At 40.0% G+C, this 16047-nt stretch overlaps 1 protein-coding gene across 2 annotated transcripts in view; it reads left to right on the top strand.

The window, feature by feature from the left end:
- Positions 1-328: 328 nt before the first annotated feature.
- The window catches only part of basp1 (brain abundant membrane attached signal protein 1), a 68591-nt gene continuing 52872 nt past the window's right edge, over positions 329-16047 (top strand). Inside the window, exon 1 of one of the 2 annotated variants that reach the window (XM_033049198.1) lies at positions 329-611. The gene's annotated coding sequence lies outside the window, so the exon portion shown is untranslated. Of the gene's footprint in view, positions 612-1321; positions 1546-16047 lie in introns of those variants that run through there. The other variant, XM_033049187.1, reaches the window with a different exon arrangement.

Genomic DNA, 16047 nt, shown 5'->3' with positions numbered 1-16047 from the left:
CTATTGACTTGCGGGTAGACACAAAATGCTGGAGCAACTCAGCGGGACAGGCATCTTTTTGACTTGCGGGTATCTTTTGAAGTACATATATAAAAGAAACCTACAGAGACATATTCACCATAGCTCAGTGACATCCTATGCTTCAATAACTATGGGTTACAGAATTAGTTTTTTTCCCCCCTTCGAATGCATCTAACGGGCACACTTTCAGTGCGGATGTGCAGACTGCGTGTTTTTGCAGACAGGGTAAGGCTGACAAGAGAAAGTGTAGTGTTTCCCCGGAGACGGGGGCCGCTCAACATTCTGCTCACACACACTGGTTGCTTGGTAGCCGCTTCAGTTCAATCTCTCTCCTCAGCCCAATCTCTCCAATTGAAGCATGGCAGGATCCCCGATCAGCCGCAGAAACGGCAGTGTTGCACTGACGTGCACTCAGTGACACTCAGAAAAGCAGCGAGCAAAGAATGAACATTCAGCAAAACCAGTCTCTGGAACTAACAGACACGTTTACATCATATGATCTTAAAAGCTGCGGAAAAACTTCCATCTGATTGTAAAACTGATATAACAAGTTCACTAGCTGTTGACTGTCCAAGATCAGTCGGATTCTGGTACGTTCATTACTTTTTATTGAAAGTTGCGTTATTATTTTAAGTCTTCTCTAGTATGTTGGTGGAAGGTGAATGAGGTTTGACTGATCACTTGCTTTTTCAACTGGTTAGAACTGTTTGGACTCTTCTACACCCCGGGTACAGCGAGATGCAGACTGACATCGCGGTGTTACATCGGCAAAGAACACGCAGGGGGCGCCAGCCAGCTTTGTCTCTCGCTGTGATATTTGCAGCGCTCTTAACCAGTCTCCAGTATTTAACATGAATTATTCCTGGTTGTAATAGCCCCACCCAAAAGACACTTTGCAAGTGAATTGGGGGTATCGTTTAGGGAGAGGACCCATTGATGGTCTGCCTCCAGCCAACCCCACCACCACTCCACCCCATACCTCTGCATCCATGCTCGCACGACATAAAATCCACAATCATTGGGTTAAAGACATGGTTTTAAAAACATGCCCTTGAAATAAGACATTTAAAAAATAATAATATATATATATATATAACGCACGTATGTGATTCCGTTCCAAAAATTAATTACATGGAAGTTTTGTGTACAAAATGTCAGGAATTTCGTCGACTTTATGAAAAAAATAAAGAGTTTATTGAAAGGTACAAAATCTTTAATTAAAATACTTCAAAGCCGGTTATTTCTTTTAAGTTTAAATGTGGAATAAAGGACACGTGATGACTGTCCCAGTGCCCAAATGTGCTCACAGCGCCATCTCGGATATTATTTTACAAGTGGGCTAAGCTTTAGTCGCTCCTGCCCACACTCTCAGGCGAAATGCAGCAGCAGCAGCAGCAGCAGCAGCGGAGGAGTGTCGCGTAAAATCCCCCACTCCTCCTCCCCATTTCACAGTCAGACACAGGCAGCGCAGGCGAAGTCCACTTTAGGACCGGGCAGCAGGGAAAAAGGGCGATCGGAATAACGGTAAGAGACTGACGTGCAGTCTTTCTGCACATAAATATACCGCGGCGTGCATCTGTCCCAAACATTTTAAAGGGTTTGGTCCACCGGGCGATCCAAAGCAGACGGCGGCTTGAATTCTTTGTAGCAGCCAAGGACTGGAGCCACTGCGCTGAGGGAAGTGGGTACGTTTTATAGGAACACGGGTTGCGATGTGTGAATGGATTATTTGTCAGTTCATTCCACAGAATCCTCTTATAGACCATGTTCTTTTTGTTCTGTGTAAAGCTTTGCTAACGCTTTGTGAAATGATCTGCAAAGGTGTAAGTCAACAAGTCTTCACTGACTAACCTGTCGCCTATATCAGGGACATGTTTTATTATTAGTCAAGCCAATCTCGAGGCGAAAGGGCGGCAGCTGCATTAGATCTTTTTTTTTGTAAATTCACGGAGTGAAAATCATTGATGGGCATATTTACCAAGTTGATTCCAGACATCTGGACCGATTAATATTTTAGAGCTCTTTATTTCAGAATCATGTGAATGGAATTTTGTATTTGTGAATACAGACAGAATAAAAGATAGTAGTTGCAATGGCGATCTTCTCTCAAAGCAAACGGACCACCGTTGAGGGCATTTACTTTATTGCTTTGATGAAACCTTTTGGCTTTATGACTCCTATCATTGTTATGAAGGGATTTACTGTAAATGATTGGGATCTTTTAGGTCGAACACATCTGGAATCGTTGTACCGATGCACTGGCTTGAAGCCCGCAGGAGAAAGTGCACGGATCATCTGTTCTGGAGAAACTGCATCTTGTAATACCATTAATCTGCACATGCAGAATTATTGTCCAAATGTTAAGGTTTTTTTGGAAGGAGATCAACACCCACACCCCGCCCCCGCGTTAAGGTTTTGCATCATAATGTACAATTGCACTATAATACGCTTTCAACATGATTTGGGCGTGCAGTTCTCGGAAGGGACTGCAGTAGATTTAACGTATATGGCAATTTGCTTCCTTTGTTTCCCCTGACGCATGCGCTTCACCATAGGGTGGGGAACGAAGACATCTCCATAAATCATTCTGTCCAGTCACCAGGACAATGAGAATCCTTCCCTGATTGAACACCATACTCCCACCTCTCTATGAAATGATACATAATTTACCTACATTTTGGTAAGCTTGTGGTTTCTTCGTTTTATCCCGTATATTCTATAAACATTTCATTGTGGTCTACACTTCTTCTAATGAGCAAAAATAAAATGAAAAACAATGTTAGACCACAAACGTTGAACACAGGCAAGCCTGGATATGTAATCTGGTCCCAGCCAGGAATTCCAGGGTGCTTTAGGGAAAGGTTTGGCTGTACGAATATTGCAAATGCAACAACTGTTTGAAACCATTTTGAAGCACACTTGCTTCTGTATTATTTTTGATCTATATGTGGAAATAATATTAAAGCAATCCTATTCGCTTCAAAAATGAGAGTTTTCCCCCTCCAAAATTTTAGCAACTATATGGCTAGACTAAAAAACACTGGAAAAGGAAAGTTGCACTTCTGTGTGTTTCGTCTTCTCCTTCGCCATAAGCCCGTTACTGGTCAGGGAGAGGCATTTCATCATTTAATCTCAAATCATTTTGAGGCTAGACGCAAGGCAACACAATTTTCTACCTCCTCCGGATTCAAGCCCTGGAAACAATCGTTATTGTTTAACAAATCTTCTCCTTTAACTGGCATTCATTAGTGCTTTGCAAAGAGTAGGTGAATACAATGACCATATTCAATATGATCTGCAGTGTTATGGTTCAGTGGTGATATGGTATTTTTGCAAAGCAAACTGCTATTATTTGATATAACAGAAAAAACATCTTTGTAATAACGTTCTTCCAAAATTCAAGCATTCAGTCCTACTTTCATTAAGTTGATGTGTAATTCACCTGGTGCGATCTTTGTTTTTTTCCACCTCCAATCTTGCAAAATTAGAGGAATATCTGGAATTGAATTCCTTGCCTACATTCTCTTAAGAAGCAATGCAGTTCCTCCATGACAATTCTGACTTTTCAGCATTGTGGTTTAGCATCCCGTGAAAACTTCAATATTTAGGAGTTTATTTTGCATTCTATGTTGAATTTCAATACATATGGAGAAAAGGCGAGTATGATCCATTTAGAATTTTACTTTATTCTGGGCAGTGTTTCTTTTTATTTCATGCAAAGAAGAATAAGAATTTGCACCTTTGCACCTTAGAGAATATGTCATGCTATGTTTGTCAATCATTTTTCACATTGGACAGTTCTTGGCAATTGCCGGAAATGAAGCTCACTGCTAATTGTGACATGGGCAGCATAGATTTTAGTTCTTTGCTATTTAATCTTTAGAACATTATAGAACATTTCCCAGGCTGCTACAAATTCGGCTTCTTAAATGGCTTTACATCAAACAAGATATACTAATTGAATTCCATGGTAATGGGATTTAAAATTCCTTGGATTCTTCGTTAGATAGAACCCACAGGTTCTGAGCCAATGGTTATGTATAACCATGTCTTTCAAGTTGACATACAGGTGAGTAAGAAGAAAGCAGCAATCTTTGCAGATTAATTAATTTGCCAATGAACGAAGCTGTATGACTACTGATTGAATAGTATTCTGAGCAATAGCTATGAAGTTGCCATAAATTAGGTAAGATAAAATGTGCTAAGCTTGTTGACCTTTGTCAAACACTTGTGCTTGCAGTAACTAATGTAGAAGCATCACAGAACACGATGGAGCAGATTGCAATGGTAAAATATTTCCATGTCCACCTCTGCACATGAGATTAAATTGGCAGCAAATGATAATAGACCATAGTATAATGGAATAACATAGTAGACTAGCTGAGCCTTGAAGGAATTTTTGATAATATGCATTAATTGTATCTGTGAAGTGAGTTACAAGGTCATAGAGTCATACAGCACAGAAACAGGCCGTTCAGCCCAACTTGCCCATGCTGATCAATTTGCCCTATCTACACTAGCCCCACCTGCCCATGTTTGGTCCAAATCCCACTGAACCTTTCCTTTCCATTACCTGTCAAAATCTCTTTAAAATGTTATTACAGTACTTCCCTCAACTACCTCCTCTGTGAAAAAATTACCCCTCAGGTTCCCATTAAATCTTTCTCCTCTCACCTTAAGCCTGTGTCTCCTTGTTCATGATTTACCTTCTCTTGGTAAAATACAATGTAATAGACTCTATCTATTCCCCCTCATGATCCTGCACACCTATATAAGATCACCCCATAGCCTCCTGCACTGCATGGAATAAAGTCCTAGCCTGCCAAATCTCTCCCAGTAGCTCAGGCCCTCAAGTCCTGGCAACGTCCTCGTAAATCGTGTCTGCACTCGTTCCAGCTTAACAACATCCTTCCCATAGAAAGGTGTCCAAAGCTGAACACAATTCTCCAAATGCAGCCTCACCAATGCCTTATACAACTGTAACACAACATCCCAACTTCTGTACTCAATACCTTGACTGATTTAAGCCAATATACCAAAGGCTTTCTAGGTCACCCTACCTACCTATGATGCCATTTTCAAGGAAACTGCACTTCTAGATTCCTGGGCTCTACAAAACCCCCAGGGCCCTGACATTCACTGTGAATGTCCTACCCTGCTTTGACTTCCCAAAATGCACACCTCTCATTTATGTGCAGTAAATCCATTCAATATTCCTCAACCCACTTGTCCAACTAATCAAGATCCCGCTGTAATTTATGATAACCATCTTCACTATCTACGTCACTACCAATTTTAATATCATCTGCAAACTTGCTAAATATGCTTTCCACATTCTCATCTAAATCAATGAAATAAACCACAAACACCAATGTGCCCTGCCCCAATCCCTGAGGCACACCCCTAGTCACAGGCCTCCATTCAAAAAACAACCTTCCAGAGCAGCCTACCTTCAGAACCTTATCACATGCCTTGCTGAAGTCCCAATAGGCAATGTCTATGGCTTTGCCCTCATCCATCATTTTGGTTATTTTACAATCTTCCATATAAAAAATCATGCTGACTATCCGTATTCAGTCTTGTCCATCCTAATGCACTCGTATCTTATCCCTCAGAATCCTCTCCATTAACTTGCATACCACAGATGATAGGCTCACTGATCAATAGTTCTCAGGCTTTTTCTTGCAGCCCTTCTTAAATGGAGGCACAACATTAGCCACCCTGCAGTCTTCTGGCACCTCACCTGTGTCTCATAATGATTGCATATCTCAGCCAGATCACCTGCAATTTTTTATCTAGCTTCCCATCGTGTCCTCGGATATATATAGAGAGAGTACAGAGGAGATTTACAAGAATGTTGCCTGGGTTTCAGCAACTAAGTTACAGAGAAAGGTTGAACAAGTTAGGGCTTTATTCTTTGGAGCGCAGAAGGTTAAGGGGGGACTTGATAGAGGTTTTTAAAATGATGAGAGGGATAGACAGAGTTGACGTGGAAAAGCTTTTCCCACTGAGAGTAGGGAAGATTCAAACAAGGGGACATGACTTGAGATTTAAGGGACTGAAGTTTAGGGGTAACATGAGGGGGAACTTCTTTACTCAGAGAGTGGTAGCTGTGTGGAATGAGCTTCCAGTGAAGGTGGTGGAGGCAGGTTCGTTTTTATCATTTAAAAATAAATTGGATAGTTATATGGATGGGAAAGGAATGGAGGGTTATGGTCTGAGCGCAGGTATATGGGACTAGGGGAGATTATGTGTTCGGCACGGACTAGAGGGGTCGAGATGGCCTGTTTCCGTGCTGTAATTGTTATATGGTTATATGGTTATATCTGATCAAGCATGGGAGATTTACCTACTTTCGTACATCTTACGACGTCCAACACCTTCTCGATTGTAATGCGGACTGTCCCCAAGACATCTCCATTAACTGTCCCAAGTTCCCAAGTCTTCATGTCTTTCTCCACGGTAAAAGCAGAGGAGAAATACGAATTGAGGACTTTGCCCATCCACTGTAGCTCCACAAAGGTCAGACGGAGAAGGCCATATGGTAGGCTGCATTCCTTCAGTTTGTAAATTTCTGCTCATACCTTGGTAGTCTTTGCAACATGCTGTTGAGTTTATGCTTACCTGTTTGGGAAAGTGTATGTTCAGATCAATTTATTTGGTCACAACAACGGAGAAATGTTATTGTGATCTTAGTGCTCCCTACAGACTGTGGTGCAGTGCAGAATCATAGTGTCATTGAGTCATGTAACATGGAAAAACTTCCCTTGGCCCAATTTGTTCATGTTTTGTAGCAGAGCTAGTTAGTACCATTTGCATGTTCGGCCCATATCCCTCCAAACGTTTCCTATGCATGTATCTGTATAAAATAACGAGTCACATGAGTTTTTGAAGATTATGGGCAGGCATGGGAGCAGCTGTACCTTAGCACCTGCAAATATGTACACTGGAAGCAAACTTTACACAATGTTTGTTCCTGTTTTGCTACTTCCTTTACTATGAACTCACCTGGAGCTCTGTCTTTTAATATAGAAGCTCATTTGTTTAATTGACCTCTTTCTGTTCAGAATATAGGGAAGCTTTGGCAAGTGGTTAAAAAAAATCTTATCTCCATAGGGAGTTCCAAGTTTCATGATGTAATAGAAGACAAAAATGTAAATGCTAGAAAGCTGGAAGTAAATTTTGAAAATTCACAAATGAATCACTTTACAAAACAGATACAAAAGCTGGAAATCTGAAATAACCTTTCTTCCCCCCCCCCCCCCCCCCCAAAAAAATAAACATGCCAGAACACTCAGTCTATCATGCAGCATTGGTGGAGAGAGAAACAGTGCCCATTTGGCAGCTGTAGATCGCTTGTTATTTTCAGATGATTTTCAGATTATTTGTCAGAAAGGTACTCACCTGTGATATGTGTGGAATCCAACATGAAAGTTACTATTTTTCTCTGATCTCCTTTAACTGTGATCGTTTGAATTACAACTTCTCTCGATAGTGACCAGTTATGCTCTGAATTAACCTATTTCACAGGCAAAATATGCACACAAGAATTAGTAGAAATACTCACATTTAAGGAATCACACAATCACCAATTGGTTGAAATCAACACATTGAGTTTGATTAATATAGAATTTTCTTTGTAGTTAACTCATTCCTCTGTGCTAACAAGATAATAAAAAAATTAGTTCAGCTGCGAGTAACGTTGTATTCTACGAGCAGATTGTCATGTATCAATTTTAATAAATGCTGATGAAATTAGACGAAAGCTTTCCAGCAAAACAAACTTATAAGAACTTCTGAGATATTCTGACCCACAAATGTAAAACATGGCCAAATGGCTTTGCTCCAAATCACAATTACTGTCTCAAAAGAATTACCTTTTCTGTGCTGTGCAAGATTTGCAAAAATAAAATTCCAAAGGTTCAAGGATTACACAAAAGAAACATTCTTTGTCATGATCTGTGGTATTATAATTACATTGTGTACTACATTTATTAGCCTGCCATGAATAATTAGTGCAGATCTTTTTCTCTGCTAGAAACTGTTTCATTCTTCCAAGTCTTTCCAGATGTCTACAAGGAATTGGGACAATTTTAATTCAGTAAGATCCTTTCTTATTTTTTAATTAAAATAAATTACTTAATGTGTAAGTTGCTTACTTAAAGCATCACAGTGAAGGGGTAAAGCATTTTTGAACCAAAGTTCATAAAAAATGTTTTATTTAATTTTCACAAACATTATAATTATGGTCTCACCACATTGTTTTGTCAGCTATAAATGTCCATAATATCTACAGTGAAAGTCAATGAAATTAGGAAATTCAAGACATTATAAATGTATCAGATAACATAGCCACAAGCTTAGCTTTCCAAAGTAAATGCTTATTCCAAGTTCACTCTAAAGATAACCATATAATGGATTGCAGTCCAGTGTTATACTGTCATGTAGCATAAAATACCGGGTAATCCTGAGATTCATTTAATATTCTCCTAATCCTATTAAATACAAAAATAATTTTGCGATTAAATTTTCATGTTTGACACTTCTGGAATTCTGATACTTTTCCTCCTGCACATTTTTCTTTTATTTGGAATCTTTAGTATCTGATTAATAGATCCATTATAATGGGAAAGCTGAAAGATACAGAAGATTATTTTCATAAAATCTTGAATCCAAAATTAAAATGAGATGGATACTTGAAACCTGAAATAAAACTAGAACATGTTTGTACCCATAGTTCTCTCTTGATCAATATCCTGTTGTAACCATAGACAGCCTTATTTACTGTCCACTACACCACCAATTTGGGTATCATTCGAGAACGTACTAATGAACCCACCAACATTATAACCAAAATAGTTAATATATATGACAACAGGGGACCCAGCACCAAAATCCCTGTGACACACCACTCATGGCAAGCCTCCAACCAGAAAAACAATGCTGTTATCTGTTATCAGCTGCTAATATCTTCCACTATTATTACCTTCCCGACCAGTGTATCATGCAGGACTTTGTCAAAAACCTTGCTAAAGTCCATGGAGATTAAGTTTTCCCCACTGTCCTTCTCAAACCTCTTCAAATCACCCAATTCATGAGACACTCAAAGTCTGTGCTGAGTATCCCTACTCCGTCCTTGCCTTTCTATATGAAGATGGACCTTGGACTCCAGGATCACCTCCAGTAATGTTCCCACCACTGATTTTAGACTTACCAACCTTTAGTTCCCTGGCTTGTCCTTGCAGCTTTTCTTAAGTAAACACATGCCATTAGCCACCATCCAGTCTTTCAGTATCTCATCTGTGGGTAAAGAAGACTGCCAGGACTCCCAACAATTTCTTCCCTTGCTTCCTACGATGTCCAAATTTACACTAGGTCATGCCCTTGGGATCTATTCACCTTAATATGTCTGAAATCCACCAGCAACTCCTCCGTCCAATATTGATGTACTGTATTCAATTCAATGGCACTTTGTTAAACGGTACTTTATCACGTATGGAGTACAGGAACATTCATTTTTGTGTACAGTTCTGTGCAGGTATCTCTATTCATAAACACTTAGATACATCTTAGATGTTTCAGGACCTTACTGTTCTCTTTAAATTCCTCTGCTTCTGTGATCTTCTGTACATGAATACAGATGAGAAGTGTTCATACAAGAACTGACAACTCCACATTACACATCGAAGACCAGTCTGATTCTTAATGGGAACTGTTCTTTCCCTAGTCACCCTTTTGCTTTGAATATACTTGTAGACTCTCTTGGGATTCTCCTTTACCTTATCTGCCAAGGATGCCTCATGGCCTCTCTTAGCTCTTCTGATTTCCTTCGTAAGTGTACTTCTATGTCCCTTATAGTTCTCGAGAGACTCGATTGATCCCAGCTGCTGTATCTGACATATGCTTCTCTTTCCTGACCAATATCTCTCATCAGCCAGGGCCCCTAATTCCACCAGCACTCTGACAGGAAGAGTGTTAACCTTGACCTTTCCCAATCTCATTTTGAAAAGTCCACCACTTGCCAGACATCTCTTTAAACTGCTAACAGCCTCTCCCAATCAACAATTGCAAGTTCCTGTCTCATGGTTTCTTGAGCCAACTGTCCTTAACGATCTTATCCTGCAAATTTCTTTAAAGACTAACATTTTTATTTTCTCCACATATGTAACAAATGCACAAGCCAACTATAATACAGCAAAAGTGATAGTGGAGTATGGTCTCTAATCTTTTTTACATGTCTTTGTAAAGATTGAGAAAGGCAGTCAATTAAGTACTATATGAACAATGAGATGTCAATTCTCTGCCCCACTTCACTCCAATGCTTAAGATCCATTTCATCGTCATGGCTCTGTCTGAGAATGTAGAGGAAAAATGCAGGAAAATTAGGCACATGGGAGTCTAAATTATTTTTGTTCATTTGCTTCAAATGGATGAAGAACATTGGGGAAACATGTAGACACAGTTCAGTATTTGATGGGAGACTGTAATTGAAACAGTGCCACTAGAAGATCTAAGCTCTAACCCATTAGTTGTTTGTATTGAGCTAAGGGGCACAGAAGAAAATCATTCCATTATCTGGCAGACTACAATCCTTCATGATTGATAATTCATACATAGTTTAATTTATCATGAGTTTTATTTTAAGCATGATTGTCTGATGTGGTTTTATTCACCAGAGACCTGCTTTGTTCTGCAGATCTTCAGTTTGTGTCAAAGTTGTTGCTTTAAGTTTTTATATATATTCCTAGCTGTGCTTGATTGTCTCTTTAGTCCATTTCAGAGGGTTTTTAAGTATCCGTTAAATTGCTCAGGAAGTTACATTATGCATTCATTGGGCTGGATTAGGATACTACTGTGTCACAGACCCAATCAGGGAGTTAGCCATAGTTTTGAAAATTGCTATTAAACTCAATTGGAGCAAGAGTTTGTCAATTGTCAGTAATTTGTTCATGAGATTTTCACCTGATTTCCGATAAATCTCAAACTCCCAGATTGTATGAATATATTTGTACCAAACCACAGTCCAACCGCACTTGGAGTACGCACTTGGAACCCCAGCACCAAGAAAAATAAAGATGTTCTTCAAAATGTTCAACGAAGAGCTGCCCGGTTTGTGTGCGGCGACTTCAGATGACAATCCAGTCTAACCAAAATGCTCCCGACTTAAACTGGGTCTTTACTTAGGTCTTTATTCTCTGGAGCGCAGAAGGTTAAGGGGGGACTTGATAGAGGTCTTTAAAATGATGAGAGGGATAGACAGTTGATGTGGACATGCTTTTACCTTTGAGAATAGGGAAGATTCAAACAAGAGGACATGACTTCAGAATTAAGGGACAGAAGTTTAGGGATAACATGAGGGGGAACTTCTTTACTCAGAGAGTGGTAGCGGTGTGGAATGAGCTTCCAGTGGAAGTGGTGGAGGAAGGTTCGTTGGTATCATTTTAAAATAAATTGGATAGGCATATGGATGAGAGGGGAATGGAGGGTTATGGTATGAGTGCAGGCAAGTGGGACTAAGGGAAAATAATTGTTCGGCACGGACTTGTAGGGCCGAGATGGCCTGTTTCCGTGCTGTAATTGTTATATGGTTATATGGTTCCTTGTAACCAGACGCCAGATGCTCAGACTAACTACCCTTCACAAGATCATCAACCAGGATATCGACCTCGTGCTGACATACGTCAAAGAGAAAACAACAAGATCCAGAAGAAGCCACAACAAGCAATTTGTAGTTCAATAACATCTACTCCCTACATCCAGTTATTTTCCCCTGAAGCAATTGGAATGCCCTCCCACATTCCTCTGTTGACATGCCCACCTACGCAACCTTCAAGATCTCCATCCAGGACAACAGACTGCATAGCCCCCGCTAGTACAGGCCCACTCTCGTCAACTTCCAGTATAGTCCCTGGTGGACTCTTCAGAAGTGATGACCACAAGGTACAAGGTACCTCAGTCATTGGGACCAAACCAGCTCCATATCATTCTGGCTGTTGTTCAAAACAGGAAGTTTTGCAAGACGTGTGTGATTTGGAGGAAGATATGAAGTAATGTTTTTCACCAGGGACTTTCTTCCACACTTTTGGGAAGATGTGAACCTTCCACTTCTTCCGTGCCTCAGCTTTGCAGGCTTGTGGTGTAAAAACAGGTTGGTTCTGAGCAGAAAACAGTAAACAAAAAAATTTGAGCAAAGCAGAAGTTACCTATCTCAAAGTTGAGGAACTTTGGTCCTTTATTGTAAAGGAGTGAATTGGTGAGAAAATTACATCTATTAGCTGTTAGGGAGCTATCAGGTGCAGGAGAAGTGTTATCAATGACCACTTCCTGCTTTCTGAGTCATTCTCCCCCCTATAATCACATTGTATTATCTTTCACCTTTTTTCCCAATCACAATCAGTTTTGCATTGTCTATTCTTAGTCATCAGCAAAAAGATAAATGGAGTGGAAATCATCGCAGGCTCTCATAAATATCTACCAATGGCTTTTTGCATAGTGGCTCGGCAGGGACTTTGGAGCTTCCCTGTATGTTGGGCTGGACGTGATGTGTGTCTGTGGAGATCCAGGGGGAAGGAATGAAATTGCATAAAATAACCATGGTAAACAGATTCTGTGCTATAGACACAGCAGGCTTACCAGTAATATCAGTGTATCAACAAGCACATGGCAAGCTAACAGTAATTTCTGGTTCGACACAAGCGGGACTGGCAACATCTCGACCCAAACCTTCACCCATTCCTTCTCTCCAGAGATGCTGCCTGTCCCATTGAGTTACTCCAGCATTTTGTGTCTACCTTTGGTGTAAACCACCATCTGCAGTTCCTTCCTATTAAGTTCTGGATTTGTCAATTTATGATCTCATGCAACTTCTTTCCTTCAAGATAGATACAAAAAGCTGGAGTAACTCAGTGGGTCAGGCAGCATCTCTGGAGCAAAGGAATAGGTGATGTTTCAGGTCTTGACCCGAAACACCGCCTATTCCTTTGCTCCAGAGATGCTGACTGATCCACTGAGTTACTCCAGCATTTTGTGTCTACGGTGTAAACCAGCATCTGTAGTTCTTTCCTACACTCTTGCCTTCAAGATTGCTACTGATTGGACCTTAGATTGAGGTAACAGTCAGCAACTTGTTGAAGTGGAGCAAGCTTAGATGTAGGCACTGGTTCTAGAGGGAACTACAGGCCATTGGCTCTCCAATACTCAGCACATCTTCCATTGCGCATCAGCGTGCTTCAACGCTGAAGTAGTAAATGTGTTTGAGGTCAGAAGTCACCATGTGTGACCTCCATCTGTGCTGGTCTCCGTAGTGAGCGACCAGGCATGGTTTGCATCTGTTGCCCATGATTTCCAAACAGTGGCTTCTTCCGTTGAAATGGGATTGCCAACATCCACGAGAAGGTGAGTTTAAGTCTTTTGTTTAGTTTAACGTTATATATGGTGTAATACATTTACAGTATCTTAATATATTTGTAATTAATGTTTTTATTTTTTAATTATTTAAATAAATTGAAACTGTTTTCCAATATTCCCAGGATGGAAACATCAAATACTAGAGGGCATAGCTTAAAGGTGGGAGGGGCAATTTGTTTACACAGAGGGTGGTGAGAGCCATGAACGCATTGCTTTATGGTGTGGTTGAAGCAGATATGTTAGCGACATTTAAAAGTTTTTTGGATATGCAGGGAATTATATGGTTACTGTGCCGGGAAATAAATGATGGTCTTGGCATCATGTTCAGCATAGGCTTTGTGGGCTGAAGGGCCTAATCTTGTACTGTACTGTTCTATGTTCAATGTCTCCGAACATCAGGATGCCTGTTCGCTGTTCCTGACACACTCAGGTAGGTGCAGGCACAGGATAGTCTGGCGTTCCCATGCGGATGGTGCTTTGGTTCAAGCATGATCTGACCCATAAAGATTTTTAATATAATTAGAAAAGGTTTTTTAACGCTACATTTTCTTCAGTGTTTACATCTTGAGATGCCACACTATAAATAAAAGTTCTTGTAGTAGCTCCTTCCAACTCTGTTCTAAGTTTTAAGATATTTAACAATGAATATATTTAACAAGCATTATATTTTATTCTTCTATTGTGACATTAAGATGTAGTGAAACTTCAATATAATATCCTTGATCCACTAGGACAGGAAAACAAAAATCCCCACAAATTTAATGCAGTCTGTACTGGAGCTCAAAACCAATTAAAAAAATTGCTTCGTTTTGTTCTGATCACATTGCCAAACATTTATCTTGAATAGCCCATATATGTTTGACGGGGATTACATCTGACTTTACTGCAAAATGCACTCTTTTCCATTGCCATTCACTTAATGGAGAAGGGATCTTTGTCATCTAAGGCATATTGTTAATGATAATTCCATTACCCCTTTATCAGATGCAGAGATCGATTCACAGCTCACCTCATACCTTAGTTACTGGTATTTGGTGTTACACAAGACAAGACTTCACTGCTTTTCCTTTTTTATCTAACGAGGCGTCTTGTCAGAACTGGTCATTAACCGCAGAGCCGATCTTGATTACTTGGCCTGTTGGAGCTCCTGAATATTTAATCATTTTCAACAGAGCTAGTTTTCAGGAAAATTAATCACAATGCATAAAAACATAACAATTAAGTTGTGTTCATTTTAAAGTACCTCCATATAATCTGTAAACTGTCTGTCCCACTTGGAAAAATTAGCTTTAATTTTTGTACCTTCCTCTGAAGTCTTCTAGTTTCAAGATTACTCAGGCTCCTCTTGTAGGATGGACAGATACTTCTTTGCTGTTGATTAACCTACATGTTAGAGAACTGAATAATGGTTGGATGAATGATACTACACAGTGGCATTAAAATAACATATGAATATCTAAAATGTTTCATTAAATGGCAGAAAAGAGTTTGTTGTCTGTGTATATACAAAAGAAAGTAACCGGAAATTGTAAGATTTATTGTGAGCATAAAGAAATATGATCAAATATGACTGCTGGTCTCAATGCAGTGAATAACATTTTCATGTCCTTTTCAGCTTTAAATAAATCTTTATTGTACATGGATAATATTCTTGTAAATCCACATAAAACATAGAAGAGTACAGCACAGGGACAGGCCTTTTGACCCACACAATCTGTGCCGAGCATGATGCCAAGTTTCACTGCACAGCTGCCTGCCTATAGTGTTATAGTCTGTAATCCTCCATTTCCCTGTATGTTCATATGCCTGCTTAAAAGTTTGTATTCCATCTGAATCTCCTTCCATCTTTCCTTATCCAAAGCAATGAAAATAATTTGCGCTTCTCATGCTTCTACATGTAGCCAGCATTCACTATTCACAAGAATAACACAAGAAGCTGGAGCAACTCAGCGGGTCAGGCAGCATCTCTGCAGAAAAGGAATAGGTGACGTTTTACATCAAAAGGGGTCTCGACACGAAATGTCACCTATTTCTTTTCTCCAGAGATACTCCAGCTTCTTGTGTCTATCTTAGTTTTAAGCCATCATCTGCAGTTCCATCCTACGCATTTCATTACTCATTCCTAATTACACTTTTAAAATATATGGGTAATGCCTCTCTGGACTTGGCAGTTCATACTTTCCTGATTGTTTTTTATCCTCCATGGATCTGGTTTTCATCTTGGCTTCAACAGTTTGTTGAGTATGTAATGAGATTGCACGTACTGTAAGTCTTAGGGATCAAAATAGAAAAGACTGCTAAAAAGTCAGCAGGTCAGGCAGCATCTGTGGAGAGGAGTATGTTTCCGTTGAATTGCCTTTCACCTGAACTTGAAAAGAGTAGAAATTGAACATGTTAATTATGGTGTAGGGAAGGGTTGGTTAGGATGAAGGTAACGCCTGTGATATGGTGGAAATGAAGAAATACTGTTGCAAACTGTACAAATACAGTTGTAAACCCTAATTTTAATGGACCCCTTAATAGAGGTTTTCGGATGCAGCGGAAGGACCTGCTGATGCCACCCCCAGCTTGCACTGCCTCCCGTCGCTTAGAGCCCGGGCTCCGACACCACCCACAACT

This window comes from Amblyraja radiata, chromosome 2 (genome assembly GCF_010909765.2).
Source record: "Amblyraja radiata isolate CabotCenter1 chromosome 2, sAmbRad1.1.pri, whole genome shotgun sequence".
Classification (NCBI taxonomy): domain Eukaryota; kingdom Metazoa; phylum Chordata; class Chondrichthyes; order Rajiformes; family Rajidae; genus Amblyraja; species Amblyraja radiata.
The sequence above is the reverse complement of the archived record's forward strand: the minus strand, read 5'-3'. Positions and strand labels throughout refer to the sequence as shown.